The sequence below is a fragment of the Haliotis asinina genome, chromosome 9, assembly GCF_037392515.1.
Source record: "Haliotis asinina isolate JCU_RB_2024 chromosome 9, JCU_Hal_asi_v2, whole genome shotgun sequence".
Lineage (NCBI taxonomy): Eukaryota > Metazoa > Mollusca > Gastropoda > Lepetellida > Haliotidae > Haliotis > Haliotis asinina.
Genome location: NC_090288.1, coordinates 16,659,216 through 16,682,407, shown reverse-complemented (window position 1 = coordinate 16,682,407; position 23,192 = coordinate 16,659,216).

The following is a 23,192-nucleotide window of genomic DNA, read 5'->3' as shown; positions in this document are numbered from 1 at the left end:
AAGTTTATTGGTTTCAAGATACCACGTTAACCTACTGTTTATCATTCGTTCCATGGTTTTACAAACACAACTCGTTAAAGAGATTGGTCTGTAATTAGACGGATCAGTATGATCCCGGCCAGGCTTTGGAATAGGGACAACAATGGCATTACGCCACGAAGGTGGAAACTCTCCTGAAGTCCATATGTGATCAAATATTTCTAAAAGGATTTCTAAACATGAGTCGGGCAAATGCTTTAGAAGCTGGTAGTGAATATTATCAGCTCCTGTTGCAGTATTATGAGCTTGCTCAAGGGCAGTATGGAGCTCATATAATGAAAATAATTCGTTATAATCTTCACCATTGTCTGAATTAAAATTGATTTTTTTCTTCTCCTGTTCTTTCTGATATTTTTGAAACTCAGGGACATAATTTGATGAAGATGAATTCTTGGCTAAGGTTGCACCAAGTTTATTTGCAATGTCAGTTTTGTTAGTTAATATAGTCTCACCGTCCTTCAGATGATGAATAGTAGATTTGGAGCCTTTGCCCTTTATTCTTTGGATCATGTTCCACACCTTTGACATTGGTGTACGTGAATTTATTCTGGAAACATAATCTCGCCAAGACTGACGTTTGTTTTGTTTAAATGCACGTCTAGCCTTAGCGTTAGTAATTCTGACTTTGTCTAGATTATGGACAGTAGGATGTTTGCGAAAATATTTTTCAGCTTTCTTCCTACACTTTCTAGCCTGTTTACATTCATTAGTAAACCATGGTTTACGAATGTGCGGAACTGTGGAATTGTTTTGTCAGCAATGTCGTTTAGGATGCTCGAAAACGACTGTATAGGATCTTCACTGTTCTTAAAAAGATCACGCTTCAAGTGTTCAACACACAGAGTCTGATATAAAGACCAATCAGCCCTGACAAAGTTCCTTCTTAATACAGGTGGATCATCAGCAGGGTTTATGTTTTTGAGAATGGTGGGGAAGTGATCACTGCCACATAGGTCATCATGGACCATCCATTCAAATTCATTATATAAGGTGGAATCAGCTAGTGATAGATCCAGGGAAGAATATGTTCCCGTGGCTGGATGTAAATAAGTGACTGAGTCGTCATTTAAAATACATAACTTATTATCGGAAATGAATTCCTCTAAAATTTTACCTTTATTATTAGTATTTTCACTTCCCCAAAGCGGATTGTGTCCGTTAAGGTCCCCCATAATAATGCATGGTTTTGGAAGCTGATCATATAGATTTTGAAGATCGGATTGGCGAACATCTGAAGATGGAGGAATATACAAACTGCACAATGTCAAAACAATGTGTAAAGTCAGGCGAACTGCAACTGTTTGAAGATTCGTATTTAGAGTAACAGGGCTATGTGTCACACTCTGGTGAACCAAAATAGAAGCACCTCCAGTTGCTCGATCTCCCGGAGGAGAAAAAGAATGATAATTGTTGAACTGTCGTAAAGTAAAGGTATCAGTAGTTTTTAAATACGTCTCTTGGAGACATAGCGCTGATGGCTGAAAGTCCTGTATCAGCAATTGCACTTCGCTGAAATTGTTTTTCAGTCCTCTACAATTCCACTGCAGTATATGTGACAACTGTGTCATGGTGCCTCAATGGGCGATCTTTCACGTGAATGTGAAGAAGAACTATTCCTCCGCTTGTCCTGTTGGGACAGAGTTACGTCCATGTCTAGAGGTCCAAATGAATTTTGGAGAGGAACCTCTGAAGGTGAAGAGTCAGTAAGTGAGAGATTTCTATTTAATATTTTCCCTTTCTTTCGTTTTGATTGAACTGTGGCTGGTTGTGAACTGGCACGTTGCAAGGTAGGCGTTTGTGATGACTCAGGCTGAACATCAGTCTGAGACCCAGACGTCGACAGGATAACTTGGGCAGTAGCTTGTTTGGGTGAAAGGACGGGTTTTTCTGACTTGACCCATGTCAAGTCAGTCTGACACAATACAGACGATGTTACCACAGATCGGGAGACTGCAGCGGAATAAGTTTTAGTCAATGGAGGTGTTGTCTGAGTTTGAAACAGTTTCTTTGCCTCCAGGTAAGAAATATTATTTTGACACTTGAGTTTCATGATATGTGATTCTGTTTGCCACACTGGGCAAGACTTGGAAGACGCAGCATGAGTGCCATTACAATTGCAGCATTTGAGGTCCTTCTGGCAGTCAGTGCCATCATGGTTGTCACCACACCGATGACAGACAGGAGAGTTCCGACATGAGTTTGAACCATGTCCAAACTTTTGACATTTATAACATCGGAGTGGAGTGGGGACATACACCTCCACTCCAATGTTAAAATAGCCTGCTTTGATGGAATCAGGAAGGGACGAACGAGCAAAAGTCATTAAGTATGTATTTGTGTTAATGATAACACCATCTTTCTTTATTGTGAAACGTTTGACAGCAGTTACCGCCTGGTCTTTCAACTCGGTAGTGATTTCATCCTCAGACATGTCAGACAGGCAACGAGCCCTGTCACGAACAATGCCTCGACAAGAGTTCAGAGACCTGTGCACAGTCACAGCAACCTCAACATTTGCAAATGTTTTGATTGACAGCAAATTGAGAGACTGCTGTCTCCGTGCACACTCCACAAGAAGCGAACCACTACGGAGACGGGTGACGTTGCTCACCTCACCACAAATCCCAGATATAGCTTTGGAAATGGCAAATGGGTTTAGTTTGATTGGTGAAAAATCAACAGCCTCGATCACCAGAAATCGTGCCCATGAATCATTGTTAAAAGAAGTATTTCCAGATGAAACATCCAAATCCTCAAGACGTCTTTTCTTTTCGCTGCGAGATGAACCAGAGTTTATTAGTGCCATGATGAAAGAAAAACGTTTCAGCACCCCTGCTCCCCACCCACCATGGAGTGTCAACAAGGACGGTGTCAAATAGCATCGGATATCCTAGATGCCGACACCAGGGATACAAGGATGTTATACTCCAGTGAGTATGACACAAATAGCAACATTTGTATACCATATTAACTGCCAGGGTGGTTCTGCCCATGACAAGAAATTGGACACATGTTGAATCTGGAGGTCAACATCACCAGATTGGCCCTTGAGCCACCGCCTTCTGGCACAGGACTCTAGGCAATGTAAATATATTACAGAGTAGAACGCACCAATGTAAAGTTATGAATCATTTAAACATTGCAAATCAAAAATGTCCAAGACCCAAAAGATAATTTACTGTGCAAATATAATCACCATGCACAGGGCTTGGCGTGACCAGCCGATTGGTCGAACCGGGCCCATTCGACCACCCGTCTAGGTGAAGTCAGGGCCAAAGTGGTGTGTTGAGCAACAGGAACACGGTTCCAGGCCCCTGTTACCCTCAACCACCAGGATCCCGTCCTCCACCGACACAGGGCCGCAACCCACGGCCAACGGGTTGGTGGATCAAATATACCCCCGGGTCCACAACGGGGGTGTCGGCGAGCTCTTGGCGTTACCCAGCACCCAGCACCCACCACGAGGAGGTGGCTCGCCACGGGTGCCAATCCATGACAGCACATCTAGTTCACTTACATGTTCAAATAACGACTGAGATATTATGCATGACGATGTTCATGCAAAGACACTATTACACAGTCAGTAACGACTTTGACATTATGCATGACGATGTTCATGCAAAAAACTATATACATGATATTGCCACTTTCCATTCATAAATGAGACATTTTATTCATGGCAGGAAATAATATAATAACAGAGTTGTACAAGAAAGCTTACCTTAAATAGAATGTAGAATTCTGTAAGTCAATGATCAGTCAAGGAGATGTTTCAACATTTATTGTGAGGTCAAGTGTGTAGACAAGAAATCACTGACCTCTTTTTATAGCCGAAACACCACTGATCAATGTTGGAATTCTTTTGTGATCGGCCGAAGAGGTACAATAGGTGTTTTAATTACCATTTTGATTGGTTGACCAAGATCAGATATTCTTACGATTGGTTACTGATTGGACAAGCCGAAATGAATTTTTTGAAGGGTAATCACGTGACCGTGACAGGATTATTACACCGACTTAATTACGGTTTGTTTTACAACTTCCTACAGCTGGGACCATGGCGACAGTACCTTTGCGTCATGCATGGACCCTAGTTGGATTTATACCATCCCTTCAGATGTTAGTAATTTAGTCACATCTAGCCACAAATTAAAAATACACATATACTACGATTAAAAACAGTGGAAAGTCTAAACGTACATGGAGTGTTTTGGGACTTACGTACCCTCTCAGGAGGACAATAATTTTACAATACTTCAACCTCCTTTGAGGGTACAGTCACTAACAATTCAAATTACTAATCTAAACTTCCAATGATTAAGATGCAATTATCTACACAACATAATAATCAAAATTCAGTCATGAAATCAATTTCTTTTAAAAAGCGAATAATAATTAAATAAGAGCTAACTGTGATAAAAGGTCCTTAATTATTTAACTGTAAAATACTTATCCATTATTATGGAGAATTCAACACAGTCAAACAGGATATGCTTGTCCACAAGGGATACAAAACGAAGGATTCTCACCTTTCAATAGGTATGCATGAGTATATCTTGTATGGCCAATACGACATCGTCATAAAATATCCTCTTCAAATCTGGGCGGACAACCCAAGTAAGTGTAACCAATATACGGTTTTATTTTATGTAATTTATTTATACCTACTTGTGTGTCCCACTTTTTCTGTATCAGATCACGGATGTACGTTTAACTTCAGCTGTAAAAATAGAGCTGTTTTAGGGTAATCTAGAAGATATTGTTTTGGATCCAAAGATCGTTGCACAAACTACTGCGCCACCGTCCTTGGACCCGTCTGTGAATAAGGATTTGTAATTGTTATATTTGTTTTTTAATTGATGATATTCTTGTTTATATTGTAAGTCATTTGTTTCTGATTTTTTAAATGATGTTAATGTTAGGTCAACTTGTGGCGTAACCAGTTGCCAAGGAGGAGAAAAAAGAAGACGGGAAGGCGGTGTACTTTCCAGCTCAATGCCGTCAGAAGAGCGGAACAAGAAAAGACTTTATGTTATACAAATCCTCATAAACCGCATTGAACACACAATTATAGGCAGGATTAGATTCATTAGAATATAGTTTAGTAATGTATTGTAAAGACAATGTTATACGACGTTGTGTAAGGGATGGTTCGGCCTCAACGTATAGATTGTCAATATGTCAATGACCCAAAACAAAGTCTTAGGCCTTGATTGTGGATAGAATCAAGAAGTTTAAGAAATTTAATGTGTGGGGAGGTTAAATGAGAATCGAAAATTAAACCCAAGAACTTGGCCTCCTTTACAACTTTGATAGAAGTGCCATTCTCACCTTTCTATTTACAGAATACGCTATTCAAAATTCAACCATGAAATTAATATCAATTTATACCCACTTGGGTGTTCCGCTTCTTCTGCATCAGATCACGGATGCAGGTTCTAATACTCACTTTGTAATCAGTGTATGGAATAAGACGTGGAGTCACAGATTTGTTGAGTGCTGCCTTAGCAACAAGATCAGCCAGTGTATTCCATGAAATGCTTACGTGGCTGGGTGACCAACAAAAGACGATGTCATATTGGCCAGTAGCAAGATCATCATACATTTCAATAATTTCTATTAAAAGTGGATGTTTACAAGATAAATTTTTAATAGCCCGAAGGCAACATAGAGAGTCTGAATAGATTATATACTGTTTATGTTTAGGGTGTCTTTGAATATATTTAAGAGCACTTAATATGGCGTTTGCTTCTGCAGTAAAAATAGAGCTGTTATCTGGAGTTCTAGATCCAATGACAGTGGCACAAGCTACTGCACCACTCTCCTTGGAACCATCTGTAAATAAGGGTTTCTAATAGCTATATTTAGCTTTTAATTGATTATATTCTTGTTTATATTGTATTTCATTAGTTTCTGATTTTTTTAATGAAGTTAATGTTAGGTCAACTTGTGGTCTAACCAACTGCCAAGGAGGAGAAGAAGGAAGAGGGTAGGGAGCTGTGCTTTCCAGCTCAACGCCGGCCGAAGAAAGAATGGGTTTGACACTGTGCCCTAGAGGTGGAACAAGAGAACACTTCTTGTCTTATAAATCCTCATAAAGTGGAATGTACACACAGTTATGCAGGGTTAGATTCATTAGAGTATAATTTAGTAATGTATTGTAAGGATAATTTTATACGACGTTGTGTAAGAGATGGCTCATAGGCCTCAATAGGTGAAGTTCTGAAAGACCCAAAACAAAGTCTCAAGCCCTGATGGTGGACAGAATCAAGAAGCTTAAGGCTGCTTTTACACGCTCCATCATATACGATGGAACCATATTCGAGTTTTGAACGGACGAGTGATCGATATAGATGTAAGAGGGTAGTTTGGGTCCCCTCTCCACTTTGAGTTGGAAACAATTTTCAACAGATCTAGTATCTTCAGGTATTTTGCTTTCAGGTATTTAATTTGCGGTAAGAATGTTAAATGAGAATCGAAAATTAAACCCAAGAACTTTGCCTCCTATACAACTTTGATGGGAGTGCCATATAAAGATACATGTAGTTCAGGGTCCTTATGCGTCTTATATTTTCTACAAAAGCGTATACAATTAGATTTGGACTTAGAAAATGTAAAACCTTTTTCAAGACACCATTTATTTATTTTGTTTAAATACAAATGCAGTTGCCGTTCAATAATATGCATATTTTTACCACGACAGGAAATATTAAAATCATCCACAAAAAGTGATCTAGCAATTGAATCATTTAAAACCTTGGATAAACTGTTGATTTCAATACTAAATAAAGTGACGGACAAAATACTGCCTTAAGGGACACCCTGATCCTGATTGTAATGATCAGACAGGGTTGAACCCACTCGGATTTGAAATTGCCCGTCTTTTGAAAACTCTGATATAAAAAGATGGAAACGGCTTCTCCACCCAAAATCATGTAGATCCTTCAAAATGCCTTGCTTCCAGGTCGTATCATGCTTTCTCGAGATCAAAGAAAATCGATACAGCATGCTGTTTATTTACTATGGCATTTTTAACGAAGGATTCCAAACGTACCAAATGATCAATCGTACTATGATTTTTCCTGAAACAACACCGAATATTTGTGATCAGGTTATTGGTTTCACGATACCAAGTTAATCTGCCGTTTACCATACGTTCCATGGTTTTACAGACACAGCTAGTGAGAGATATCGCCCTGTAATTCGATGGATCTGCATCATCCTGGCCAGGTTTTGGTATTTGGACTACAATGGCATTACGCGAAGAAGGAGGAAATTCCCCAGACGTCCATATTTGGTCAAATATATCTAAAAGTGCCATCAGGCAAGTGTTGCAATAGCTGATAATGTATGTTGTCATCACCCGTTGCGGTGTCATAAGCTTGCTCAAGAGCAGTATATAGTTCATGTAATGAAAACACTTCATTATAATCTTCATCGTTATTCGAATCAAAATTAATTTTTGCTTTCTCCTGCTGTTTCTGATACCTCTGAAACTCAGGAACATAAGTTTTTGGCAAGAGTTTCGCCAATTTTATTGGCAATTTTAGATGTGTCAGTTATTAAATTAGCACTGTCTTTAAGATGGTGAACAGCCGATTTGGAACCTTTGCCTTTTATTCTCTGAATCATGTTCCACACCTTAGACATAGGCGTCCGTGAATTTATTTTGGAAATATAGTTTCTCCAAGATTTCTCCGTTTGTTTTGCTTGAAGGTACGACGTGCCTTCACTTTTAATATTTTAAATTTATTTGAACTGTGGACAGTTGGGTGATGACAGAAATATTTCTCTGCCTTTTTCCTCGCTTTTCTATCATTTTTGCAGTCTGCATTAAACCATGGCTTCCGTACATGTGGAGTTGTAGAGAACCTTGGTATGCACTCATCAGCAATTTCAGTTAAAACATCGGGAAACACGTAAATAGGATTAGCCATATCAAAAAAACAATCGGGGCGTAGTTTAGATGTGCATAAAGTTTGAAAGTAGGACCAATCTGCTTTGGAAAAGTTCCATCATGTGTAAGATGGCGAATCAGTTGGAAATATTTCTGATAGTATCGTTGGAAAGCGATCACTTTCACAGACGTCATTGTGGACTGACCATTCAAACGCAAGCTACAGACCCCTGCCAGAAGTATTGGTAACTCTGATGCTGTTGTCATGCAGTAGAGTCTGCAAGAGATAAATCCACAGAAGAGTCTGTACCGGTTGCAGGATGCAGATAAGTGCTCAAACCATCATTGTATATACAAAAATCATTATTGGAATTAATATCTTCCAGTGTTTTAACCTTAGTGTCAGTATTTGTACCAGCCCAGAGTGGATTATGACCATTAAGATCACCCATAAAAATGCAGGGTTTCGGAAGTTGATCATAGAGAGCTTTAAGATCAGACAGGTTAAGTGAGTGAGAAGGCAGAATATACAGCGAACATAATGTAAAAAATAATGCAATATGAAGAGTCAATCTCACTGCAACGGCTTGAAAATTAGTTTTAAGTGTTAGCAGGCTATGAATAACATTTTGCTTAATAAGGATTGAAGATCCGCCAGAGGCCCTGTCACCTAGAGGTGAGAATGAGTGATATGCATCGAACTGACGTAGATTAAAATTATCTGTCTGTTTGAAATTAGTTTCCTGCAGACAAAATACTGATGATTCCATGTCTTGAATTAAAAGATGTAACTCATTAAAATTTGTCTTTAATCCTCTACAGTTACACTGTACTACAGTTCTTGAAGACATTATTGTTTGGGTGGGTTGATTGGGGATCTTCCCCGCGCTTTCTTTGAGGGATAGAAGCTATGTGCCCTGGGATGGGTGTGATCCGAAACACCCATTTCCGCAAGTGATCCAAACTTGTTAAACAGTTTGATTTTATTATCTGACCCCTTTGGTGCTCGATTTGATTTCGAAGTTTCTGGTTTTGTCTTGAATTTCGATTTTACAGCTGACTGTGAAGGAGTTGTAGTCGAAGGAGATACGATCTTTTGCGTAGACTGAGCTGTATCTGTCTGAGTAGACTGTTCTGAGATATGCTGTGGAAGATCAGTAGAGACAGACAGAGGAATATCTGAATTTACCCATGTCAGGTTAGTCTGACATGAGCATGACCAAGTTAGTAGTTGTTCCTTTTGATAAGGTTTCAGATGTTTTTGTGACAGAGGCGTACGTTTCAGTATGCTCAGTAGATTGTAAATCTTTCTTGCTTCAGAAGAACTGACGTTCCTGAAAAATTTGATTTTGTTCATTTCCATTTGCCTTTTCCAAATGGGACATTCTTTCGAAAAGGATGAATGATTTCCTGAGCAGTCGGGCACCTAATCACCCAAAAAGGACTAGAATTTGTACTTTGGCTCTTCACGGGCAAGTTTAACATACACTTGAACAACACATACACTTGAGTGTTTCCTTGACATTCTGCACCTGGATTCCTGTGTCGCCTGCATTCTATCACTAGTGTTGGCATCTGCGTAAGCTCATGAATTTCAATTTCGCTTTGTAATTCACTCCATATATATAATTACCAGTATTATCTTGTATCAAAGCACTGACAGTACCGTACTCACAGACGTCAATCAGCACACGATCGCCAATAGATTGGGTAACGCCATGTTTGTTTAAACTGTTGATGTAGAGCCTGAAAATTGTATATGACCTCTCTAATTTGTATCGATATCTGTATGATACAAACGGATACCGAAAATATCAGTTGGCTTTATCTGCTGTGAACCCTATCCAGAGAAACCATCAAAACAAGCAATCTCTAACAGTTATTGAAGAGAGTGAGTTTAGTTTTACGCCAACTAGTATTATTTTAGCTACAGACCAATGCCAGAAGTATTGCTAACTCTGATGCTGTCGTTATCAATTTTACACGCATAACATACTATTCATAAAACGCTGTCATATAGCTGGAATGTTACGGCGTAAAACTAAACTCACTATTCGTAAAAACTGCTTTAAAATAAAAATGGGATATCATCCTACCTTAGTACTTGCTCAGATGTCCCTTCATTGAAATAAAAGCCTTAACCCTTTGGGATATTGACGCATACAATCCCTTAATGCAAGATTTTGACACACACAGTGAATGTTTGCTCGAAAAGGTCCTTAAGTCGCCAGCTCTGTTTCTCAGGTCAATGTTGATTTTAAACCACATGTTTTCGCTAATATATATAAGATTGTGCTCGCTATGGTAGAGAATTAATATGGTTTTCTTTTTTATACTCAGCAACAATATTGTTACGGTTAAAAATTGCCGTGACAAAAGGTGCATGATGTCTCCTCAGAGCCAGCAAAATACAACACTGAGAAGTCTAATATTTTTAATACTGTATTCAGCAAAATAAAACCAAGATACACGAATTTACAAGAGAGGTTTCATATACAATGCAAATGAGTCGAATCTACAGTAATGGGTCACAAATATAATGTCAGCTCACCGAAGTCTTAATGTGAGTGTAAAACAGGTATGCAGAATGTGACACAGCAAGCGGTCAGGCAGTGGTTATGTAGATCAAGCGTTGATTGAGATACAGAGTTATGTACTCGAGTTATCTGTGTATTTCCATGTCGAAAACACGGCAACCTTTATATATAAATTTACATTCAGTAATTTCCTGAACGTTCGAGTATGTGGAATGCTATAGAAGTCTCCTGGAAGTCAACAATTAATCGAAACATAAACTCAAGAGGAGGTAACTCTAAAGCACTTCTGGAAAGTCTGCTGCCAAAATACGAACACCGCTGAACATTTATGATACGAAATGTGACCCTTAATAATTATCATTCAAAACACTAAACCAATAATAATTATTACTTAATTAATAATACAATTTACAGAAAATACACTCTCGTAACAGTATGAACCTAATGAACTTGGGTATTGTCATCCTGGAAAAAAATATTGTTCATCTCCAACATGTAATGACAGGCCGCAAATTATATATCAGTATGTCAATATACTTTGGGTCATTTATATGTCGTTCCACAGGTTCCAAAGTATCAACACCATGAATACACACATAGCCCCACGCCACTGAAAACACCTTCCACTCACGCATCAAACACACTCTCGCATCGCTTTTTCTGGACTGGCTTTCCTCCATGTAAACAGACGATTATTCGATTGACCTTCATCAGGAAAAAAATCACTGAACTCCACCTGGCATCAGTATTCCGGCGTATCCATTCCTGACACCATGTGAGGTGGGGTTTTTCTTCGGTTCACTTACTGGACAACCATTTTCTCTTTAGCAATCTGCCATTGAAAATCCTCTTTGCACAGTCTGTCTAGGGACAGGATGGTTATAGTTATTATTACGTTCATTTGTTATTTCACCTGCACTTGACCTGCAGCTTTTTTTCCTGATACGAAAAAGTGCTACCTTTTCTAGATTGGACATGACTTTAGACCGTTCCGTGGCTACTTCACAACGTCCCCTATTTTATATGATATCTCCAATCGTAATCCTTGGTATGTCCAACGAAATATATAAGAATGTTTTACCATCTTTATAAAGAAGTATGATTACTTGTTTGGTGGTAATGATTCAATCGATGGAATTACCAATTACTGATGCACCTACCTGATGAATCTCTCATCACTTTATTAAATATTTTCAATAATATCTGGAAAACTGAAAACTTTCCCCCTTCCTGGCATGAAGCAATGATTATACCAGTGCCAAAAGCAGGCAAGGAGCATACAAATCCTACTAATTACTGCCCTATAGCTCTAGCTAGCCATGTTTGTGAGACCATGGAACATTTGATAAATGTTCGACTCGTCTGGTATTTGGAATCAAATCACCTTATTACAGACATTCAGTGTGACTTCAGACACCGGAGGAGTACCATGGATCATAGAGTCATTTAGAGTCATTATATTTGATGGTTTTATTAAAAAGCAGCATGTTGTTTCTATTTTCTTTGATTTAGAAAAAGCATATGCCACTGCTTGGAAATATGGTATTTGGAAAGATCTCCATGTGATGGGCCGTCCTGGCTGCATGACTGATTTTATTGCATGGTTTTTAGACGATAGACAATTCAAGGTAACAGTTGGATCCACCCTTTCTGACATCTATGATCAGGAAATGGGAGTTCCACAAGTAAGTACTTTATCTGTCACTCTTTTTAGCATCAAACTCAATAGTCTGGCTAAAGTTTTCAGTGGCAATGTCGATGGCTCTCTATTCGCTGATGATTTTAATATGTCATATCGGGGTTCCAGCATGAATAGTATTGAAAGACAATCGCATCTTTGTTAAAACAAGGTACATAGATGGTCACTGGAAACGGTTTTAAGTTTTCGAAAACTGAAACATGTTGCATTCAGTTTTGTAGCAAATGTAAAATACATACAGATCCTGAATTATTCCTTAATACAACTCCCTTAAAAATGTAAGAGAAGCTACATTTCTGGGCATTACGTTTGATCTTAAATTATCTTTTATCCTCCACTTAAAAAATCTCAAAACAAAATGTTTAAAGGCTCTTGACAGTCTGAAAGTTGTTTCCAGTATCAAATGGGGTGGAGATTAACTCACACTACTTCACCTCTATAGATCCTTGATCAGGTCCAAACTTGACTATTGCTGCTTTATCTATGGTTCAGTTAGCAAATCGTATCTCAGAAGGCTCGATGCCAATCATAATTTAGGTATCAGGCCGTGTTTGGGAGCCTTCAGAACTTCCCCAATCGAGTGTATGTTGGTTGAAGCAAACGAACCGTGCTAAAGTTACCGAGAATCAAACTTGCGCTTCAGTATACCGCTAAGCTTCACTCAAGTCCATCTAACCCCGCTTTCAACTGTGTATTCAATCCTTCCTATGAGGATCTATATGCTAATAAAGCCAAATCAATCCCACCTCTTGGTATTCGTATACAGCCCCATATCAGGGATGCCCATTTAAATTTTGAGAATACTGGTATATCACCATTTAACATTTTAGAAATACCGCCACGCCAGTCCACACAGCCGGATGTCAAGTTAGATATGACAAAACTGAAGAAAGCTGCCACAAATACATTATTGTACCAACAAGCATTCTTAGAAATTAAAGACAAATACTCCTCTTACCAAAGTCTTTACACAGATGGATCAAAAGATGGCAATAAGGTGTCGGCAGCTGCTGTTGCTGATTAACACCTTTTGCCTTAGATTGACTGATGGAAGTTCCATTTTTACCGCTGAGTCTATGGCAATATTATCAACATTACAGTTTATTGAAAAATCTCGCGACAACAATTTCATCATTTTTTTCCGATAGTTTGTACTGTTTACAGGTAATCAACAACCGTAAACATAATCACTTGTTTTAGACAAAATTTTAAGTCGCTATTTAGACATACCTATGCCTGGGAAGGTTATTGTGTTTTCTTGGTTTCCAAGCCACTCTGGTATAAGAGGTAACTCTCTAGCGGATTCCATAGCCAAAGAAGCTCTACAAAGTTCAGTTACCAACACAACCCTCCCTTTTTCTTACCTCAAACCTGCTATTCAACAATATAAAACTTTACTTTACTTTACTTTAACATTCAGGTTGATACATACATCCCCAATCCGCTCAGGTGTTTTAAATGCCAGAAATATGGACGCGGTGTAACTACTTGCACATTGTCTGTTGTGTGTGCTCACTGTAGTGCGATTCTCCGCAGCTTTTGTACCTTACTATATCATCTCAGACTGAGGAATTGCTTCCTAGTACATCAAAGTCTTCTTCCGATCATAAATCATCATCATCTCAGTAACTCCCAAAGTCTCAATCGACAGCTGATAGTCAGCAAACTATGAAAAGTAAAACTAAGCCTAAGCCTGATTCTTCAAAACAACAAAGTGGCAGAGCTCCTAAAGGGTCAGAAAATAAATTACAATTGTTCAATAAATATGGGTCTCTTGAAGACATGGACGTTTCTGAAAACGTCCATTCTAGGGCACATAGCTTGTCGCCCTCCAAAAGAGAGCGGGGTAGATCCCCAATAAATCCACCCAAAAGATAGTTTATTCCAATAATATTGTACAGTGGAACTGCAGAGGATTGAGGACTAATTTACATGAATTACAGCTATTAGTCCAAGAGTTTCCAAGAGACATGTTTAAAACAAACAGATACATTTGACCTTCGCCATTTTAATGCATATCATTGATCTTCACCTCCGGGTGATAGAGCCACTGGTGGATCATCCATTCCAGTCAGACAAAACGTTATTCAAAGCCCTGTTTCACTTAGCACTAATCTTCAGGCTGTTGCTGTGAGAATTACTTTACATGTAGCGTTTACGCTATGCTCTCTTTATATTTCGCCATCTTCGACGTTTGCCAAAACTGATCTTCAAGCTCTATATGACCAACTTCCGAAGCACTGTATTATAATGGGAGATGTAAATGGGCACAACCCTCTCTGGGGTAGTGTAACTACAAACACTAAAAGTAAATTGTTGGAGGACTTTTGTTCCGACAATGATTTATGTATTTATAATGATAGTTCCAGCACACATTTACACCCTGGTACATGGATCTATTCTGCTCTCGACTTGTCACTGACAAACTCAGAACTACTAAATGAATTCGAATGGTCAGTCCCCGATGACCTCTGTGGAAGTGACCATCTTCCTACTATGCTAAAATCTGTAACTCCATCTGATGTTCCTCCATCATCAAGGATTAATATTAAAAAGGCTAACTGGGCTTTATATGAAACACTGTGTGCTGAAAAACTTAAACCTGAACGGTTTTTTTACGTTCCTATTGATGTTAAAAGCCTTTCTGATGAATTTAACTCCATAGCTGATGAATGTATACCAGATTCCTCTGTAGCTCCACGTATTCGAAAACCATGGTTCAACGATGACTCCAAACAAGCTAGGAAGGCAAGGAAAAAAGCAGAACATTATTTCCGTCTCCATCCTATGGTGCATAATTTGAATAAATTCAAAATTTTAAATGCTAAAGCACAGCGTACTTTTAAACAGAACAAACGCCAATTTTGGCAAAATTATGTATGTAAAGTAAATTCTCGGACACCCATGTCCAAGGTATGGAACATGGTCCAGAAAATTAAAGGTAAAGGTACTAAATCTACTGTCCATCATCTTAAACATGGAGATCAATTACTTACGGATAAATCAGATATAACAAATAAACTGGGTGAAACCCTGGCTAAACAGTCTTTCTCTTCTAATTATTTAACTAAATTCCAGCAGTATCAAAAACAACAAGAAAAGAAAACTATTAATTTCAACTCAGATAATGGAGAAAATTATAATGAAACTTTTTCTATTCATGAACTCCATACTGCTCTTGATCAAGCTCATGATACTGCCACAGGAGCTGATAACATACATGATCAACTCCTGAAGCATTTACCAGAATCCTGCCTAGAAACTCTTGTAAATATTTTTGATGATATTTGGACATCGGGTAACTTTCCTCCCTCATGGCGTGACGCCATAGTAGTACCAATACCTAAACCTGGACGTGATTATACAAATCCGTCCAATTATCGACCTATTTCACTAACTAGATGTGTTTGCAAGACCATGTAATGCTTGATAAATAATCGACATGTTTGGTACTTGGAAACAAATAACCTCGAAACAGATATACAATGTGGTTTCCGTAAAAAACAGAAGTACAGTCGATCACTTAGTGCGACTGGAATCATTTGTGAAAAATGCTCTGATTCATAAACAACATGCTGTGTCTATCTTTTTTCATCTTGAGAAAGCATATGGCATAACCTGGAAATACGGCATTTTAAGAGATTTACATGAGGTCGTTTGCCTCATAGCAAACTTTTTAAATAACAGACGATTTCAAGTCCGCGTGGGTTCTACCCTGTCCGATCATTACAATCAGGATGTTCCACAAGGCAGTATTTTGCAGTATGTTTTAGCATCAAGATCAAAAGTTTATCAAAAGTTTTAAACGATTTAATAGATGGATCATTATTTGTGGATGATTTTAGTATTTCTTGTCGTGGTAAAAATATGCATTCTATTGAACGGCAACTACAGTTGTTAGTAAGCAAAATAGATAAATGCTGTCTTGAAAACGGCTTCAAATTTTCTAAATCAAAAACCAATTGTATACATTTCTGTCGTAAATACAAACTCCATAAAGACCCAGAATTATTTCTGTGGTACCCCAATCAAAGTGGTCAAGGAGGCTAAGTTCTTGGGCTTATTTTCGATTCACATTTGACCTTTTTGCCCCATATTAAATCCCTTAAGCCAAATGCCTGAAGGCACTCGATTATTGTTTCCAATTCAAAATGGGAAGGGGATCAAATTACACTTTTCACTTATATAGATCACTGGTCCGATCTAACCTTGATTACAGCTCCATCGTATATGGTGGAGCTTGTCATAGAAACCTAAAACTACTTGATCCTGTGCACCACCAAGGCCTAAGACTTTGTCTTAGTTCTTTTAGAACCTCTCCTATTGACAGTCTATACGTCGAAGCTGATGAGCCTTCTCTCAACCAACGCCGTATAAAACTATCTTTACAATACATTACAAAACTAGCTTCTAATGAGTCTAATCCCGCATTTAATTGTGTCTTTAATCCTCTTTATGAGGAACAAAACGTCGTCCCTTGTTCCGCCTCTTGGGCTCAGAATTAAGCCATTTCTTGCTGCTTCTAGTATTGAGCTGGACCATATAGCTCCTTCCCGACTTCTTTCTTCTCCTCCTTGCCAATTGGTTACGCCCCAAGTGGACCTAACATTAACTAAATTTTAAAAATCAGAAACTAATGAATTACAATACAAACAAGAATATAATCAGTTAAAACATAAATGTAGCAATTATAGATTCTTATTTACAGATGGGTCCAAGGGCGGTGGCGCAGTGGCTTGTGCCACTGTCATTGGATCCAGAACAATATCTTCTAGATTACCAGACAACAGTTCTATTGTTACAGCTGAAAATAAATATATTGAAAGAAATCCTAAACATAGGTTATTCAAAATATTTCTTGTAAACATCCACTTTTAATTGAAATTATTGAATTGTAATCTTGCTACTGGCCAGTACGACATCGTCTTTTGTTGGTTACCCAGCCACGTAGGCATTTCCGGTAACGCAATGGCCGATCTTGCTGCAAAGGCAGCACTCAACAAATCTGTGACACCACTTCTTATTCCATACCCTGATTACAAAGCTAGCATTAGATCTTACATCCATGATCTGATGCAGAAGAAGTGGGACACCCAAGTAAGGCATGAATAAATTGCATGAAATAAAACCGTATATTGGTTACACCTACTTGGGCTGTCAGTCCAAATTTGAAGAAGTTGTTTTACGACGATGTCGTATTGGCCACACAAGGTATACACATAAATATTTGCTTAAAGGTGAGGATCCTCCGTTTAATATCCCTTGTCATGAAAGAATCACAGTCAAGCATATCCGTATTCCATCACATAAGATCAGTACTTTATTTCCCGAAACTATGAAGGATCTTTTAATAACACAAGTTATCATTTAATCTTTGCATTTTTAAAAGAATTTATTAACTGAAGTTTAAATTAGTAACTGTGCTTGTTAGTGGCTGTATCCTCGAAAGGGGTTGAAGTACCGTATAATTATTGTTCTCTTGAGAGGGTACATAAGTCCACAAACATTCAAAGTAAATTTTAAATTTTCAGGTTTTTAATCGTAGAATAAGTGTGTTTTTATTGTATGGGTGGATTTCACAAATTGCTGACGGCTGAGGGGATGACGTAAATCCAGCTAGGGTCCACGCAGGTAACAAAAGTACTGTAAGTCCCTGTGGTCCCTAGTATGGTGATCTACCTTCAGTTGTTAGCAGCCTATAGCCCAGTTTTATCTTGTATTGTCCTGTATAGATCAACTGTTTAAGGTATAGTTACTAGTTTTACATTCTTTTCTGTGACATTCTAGTTTACTGTCCTTTGTCGACAGAATTTTACAGTACTCATATTCCATTTCAATGTTATGTTCCCGTCACGATATGGCTGAAATATTGCCGATGTGATGTTAAATATTACTCACTCACTCGCCCTAATATAGGTCAGTAAAACTTTCTAGATATTTTTCTAGATAGCAGACTCCAAAATGGTGCCTTTTGCTATTTACAGGTTTCTGTGATTTGTAATTTTCTCGGGTTCCATGGAAACAATTCAGACTTTGTCTCAAAATGGAGGGATGTGCTTCGTTTGCAGAGCATAACTCAAAAACTTCTGAATATCTTTCAGCAAAACTTGGCAGATATGTGTAGAAAACCCTAAAGTGGCGCCTTTCGTATTTGCAGGTTCTTGTGATTTATCATTTTCTGGGTTTCCACTGAAACAATTCAGACTTCGTCTCAAAATAGATGATCTTGAAGTGGTGCCTATCCTTTTACAGATATATGGCATTTATATTTTTGTATTTATAGGGAAACAATTCAAACTTAGTCTAAAAAAACATTAAGTAACTGCCATGTGATTTGTCCTTTCAAATATGTGAGAGCTGTGGGGATATGTCATCTTCTGACTCTTGTTTGGTTTTGATTTAAAGTGTAATTCATCGGTACGATTTCAAGGCAAGCAGACTATATCATTTTGTCTTCTATCACCAGAGGCTGAAGGAATGGTGTAAATCCAGCTAGGGTCCATGCAGATAGCCAGGGTACTGTAAGTCCCCTGGTCTCTAGTATGTTGATCTACTTTCAGATGTTGGTGATATGTAGCCAATGTTTTATATAGTGTTTTCGTTTATTGCAACTTTTTTAAATTAGTTAGTACTGGTTTTATGTTCATATCTGTGGTGGTCTAGTGTTTTTACTGTCCTTTGATCTTTTTATGTTCTCAATTCATTGACTTTAATATTGATAGAAATTTAATCGTTCCCGTCACGATATGACTACAGTATTGCAGACGTGACTTTAAATATTCTCACTCACTGACTTGGTGGCATAGTCGACTTCACAGGATTTGCAAACCATGTTTACCGACGACAATAAGAAGGTAGTAATGGAAGCGGTAACAGAATATGTCAGCTATGCATGACAATGACGTGACAAAGCACAATCATTAACGGAGGTCAGGACATGTCCTTGAGACACTGTCATAGAAAGTTTGGAATACTTTAGGCACGTGTCTTTAATCGGGTCGGATCTAGAGCAGACAGTCCGGGAATCGTAAGTATAAACATGTACGCAATAGGTGTCAGCCCAGATGGTAGAAAATATGACTGAGTGAGTTTTGATTTTTAGACACACCGTAAACACAGTAAACACAATTAAATTATAAAAATAAAACATTGTCGTCAAAGAGTCACTAGTTTATCACAGTTATAAAATGAAAACTAGCAAGTAACTTTTAAAATTATACAAATCGTACAGTAGGTACTATGTAAAAATGGGTTGGAGATCACCAGCAAACTGAAGGTAGATCACCTTGATATGGACCAAGTGGACGTATATTACATTTGCTCCCTGCATGGATCCAAGCCGAACTGACATCACCCATTCAGTAGTTGATGATTGTTAATTATTTCTGAATTTACCTACAAACACAAAAATGTTTTAACTCATTAAGCCAGAGAGCCACTTCACTGCTCAACACCTGGAGCCCCATGCTGACTGCCTTGCTGGCTGTGGCGAGACTAATTAGGGCTATTCACGCCTGATATCCCTGGCAGGTTTCGGAGCTTACAGGAAACTGTCTCGTCATTCCAGCAAGTCCTGATTGTTTAATTGTTTAATTGCGTTGTAAAGGTATATGTTGAGAGAAAGCAGGAGTGAATGCATGTCATATATGTAACGTTTTACGTAATTTTATCTCTTGTAGACTTTGTAGTATTTTGTCAACACATGTTTGTATTCTTTGTATGGAAGACATACTTAAACAAATTGTCCCTCTCATTGTGTGAGGTTAAATTGTTCAAATATCTATGTCAGTGGCACTAAAGAAGAATTAACGCACATGCCTACTAATCTTCTATGCAAGAGGCTTTTTCGCTGATACGTTGCTAGTGTATACTGAATATTTTAAGACAAGTACTAATGAGGTAGTTTGTGACGTACATGTGTGATTCACGGTTTGTCACTTTGGTTCATCTAGATTTAACGCAGAAAATGTACGTTATCACACGAACATACATGTATATATATTGTATAATGCTATTCCTTGCACATACATAAGACAAAGCGTCATGGGATGGGCGTCATCAAAGTTCCTGAATAGGACGTTTTGTATCTCAACTGTTCAATATAGTCCCTGATTTGTTATCTATGACATATCGTATCATGAGATACCTGTCACAGAGGAAATGACAGGTGATGGGGCGTGGGCTAAATTTCTGAAGAGTATGTTCGGTCACTAGACAGCTTGGATACAGATTCACTATTGGTTAGATCGTTGACCAATCGGTAAGCTAGATTTCAGCTCTGTCAACTCTAGCTATCATGAAAAAGTTTGTGTATCGTGAACATACATAATGCCTGAAATGTACACGTAGGACTAACAAGCACTTTCACGAGTTTATTTATCTTTGAAGCGCTCAAAGCGCTACAATCTGATTATTTTTACCGCGGATAACCCAGTCTAACTATTGAGTAGAGATAGTATTTATTTGCGTATACTTTTTGCGCACACTACTTGTATATCAATATAATGGCTTGCTGAACATTTCAATAAAAATCTGCACACTGTTACGAATAAATATCACAATTCAAGTACATGTATTATAACATTCAAAAAAGTTACACTATACTGATTTATTGTGATGTATACACTTGTCCTTGAAGCTCCCCAAATATTTATGAAGATGGGCATACTTATAGTTGTTTTGAAAGCAAACGAGGTTCAGAAGATTGACAATTGTCGTGACTCCACAAAACAGGTTGTCCAATGATATAACAGCGCACTAGTTTGTTTTACACCTGTCACGGGACAAAACTTTACCTGGATATGCATTCTGCCAGAGGCTGTTATTTTGAGGTTGGAAGAGGTGTACATGTATCTCATTTAGTGTTGTCTGATTGAATGATTATACGCATCAATTCCGTGACTGATATATTATCCTCCTTTTATTGACGATGGATCTGATACACGTGATCATTACACTGGATAAAATAATTACAGAGATCAAATACAAAAGTTTTTTACACAATGCGTATGTAAATTGCATTGAAAATCACATTTCAAATCAACATGAAACAGCTTGAACAAAATGCCCAAGTAACCTTTGTATGGGGTGAGTGAGTGTGTGAGTTTAGTTTTACGTCACACTTAGCAATATTCCAGCTATATGGCGACGGTCTGTAAATAATCGAGTCTGGACCAGACAATCCAGTGATCAACAACATGAGCATCGATCTGCGCAATGGGGAACCGTTGACATGTGTCAATCAAGTCAGCTAGTCTGACCACCCGATCCCGTTAGTCGCCTCTTACGACAAGCATAGTCACCTTTTATGGCAAGCATGGGTTGCTGAAGGCCTATTCTACCCCGGGAACTTCACGGGTCAACCTTTGTATGGATTATGTATACTATATATGTATATTCTGAGTAGGTTCAAGAGTTGTGACTTCATATTCGATTACGCATTATTGTCAACTTTAAAAATCAATAGCCGCAAATGAGTTAGGTCTAAATTAGTAACTTGATTTATTTCAAATCTACACGAACATAATACAGTATTGCTATTTGTCTACGATTCATTATATGAACTATTACAACGAATGAATGAGTGATTTAATTTGGAATTTGGAATTAAAAACGTTTTGTAACCTTGTCACCGTTAATTCAACCAATGTGCAACATAGTATCTTATATTAGTATTTACTCCCAATGACGAGTAACAAACATTTACCTCCTGTAACAACATCTCATAATCCCCTTTCTCGCAGACATGTGTTCATTTGCCTCTATAAGCCCCCGACATTGCAAGCAATTGTTATCAAAACACATTAATAGTTTTTCTGATTGACACAGAAAGTAACTTCTTTCGTAAGAAAAGCTAATCTTTGATCATTACTGCTGAATTGATTGAAATAATAGGTACAGTACGAATTTAAAATGTAAAACGCATATGCGAGTCTCTCGCTGAATGAGAGGTGCTTTTTATTACCCCCAATACGCGGCTCTCGCTGTGAGAAGCTAATTAATTTGCCGCACATACGCGTCTCTCGGCCTTAATGAGTTGTAAAAAATAATCTGTAAGCATAATTTACCTTGAATGTTTTGGGACTTACGTAATCCCACAGGACAATAATTGTACAGTACTTCAATCCCCAGTGAGGATACAGCCACTTACAATCTCAGTTGTCCTGCTAAACTGCCAGTGATAAAGAATTTATCTACACAAAAAAATCATGTCTCAAACTGTATGGAAAAATCCTATTTCTTTGGAAAAAAATTTAAACGGTAAGAGGATCATTAACTGTTTTGATATTGACATATTGATACCTTGTGGTGAAAAAACTAATACACCCAAGCAGTACATATTTGGTCGTCATTCAGTAGAATATTTAAATATATACATGGGAAGAATTGCTCTTCTCACATCTAATATGTAATCATCTCAACTCAGAGATTGTTCTTATCTGGTATGTGCATTATCTGGTGTAAAGGTTTCATTTTCTCTGTCCAAATCCCTTTACACTTTCATGATGTACACGTATGCTCCTCAATTTTTGATTATGTGGAATGATATGTGAAAAGACCAATGTTTTCTTTTATTGCTTTTGTCAAAGATCCGAAATGACGCATGTTCTTTGGAACCTGACGATCCGGATATGCGATGTCTGACAACTCGATCTGGGAAGAATGTCTGGATCCAAGAGAATATGACCAGTGAGTCTGTTAGGGAATATGTGTGTATAGAACAGAGTTCTCTTGATAACGTGACAGAAGCAGGTGGGTGCTAGAAGAGATGCAAGTTTGAGACGTTAGCCACAGCGTGTGGTTCTGACAGATGCAGAAATGTACTTATTACTTAACATGTACAGGTTGAGATTACAGGCATTGCTTATATTTTCTAAAGGACAGCTAAAATGTAATATTTTACTGAAATAATGGAACTGATGTGAGTTAAGCCTTTAAATCACATTGGCAATATTTGAGCCATATTATGACTATAAACCAGTTCTATTTTCACAGTAAAAGTGATGAATTATCAAAACCT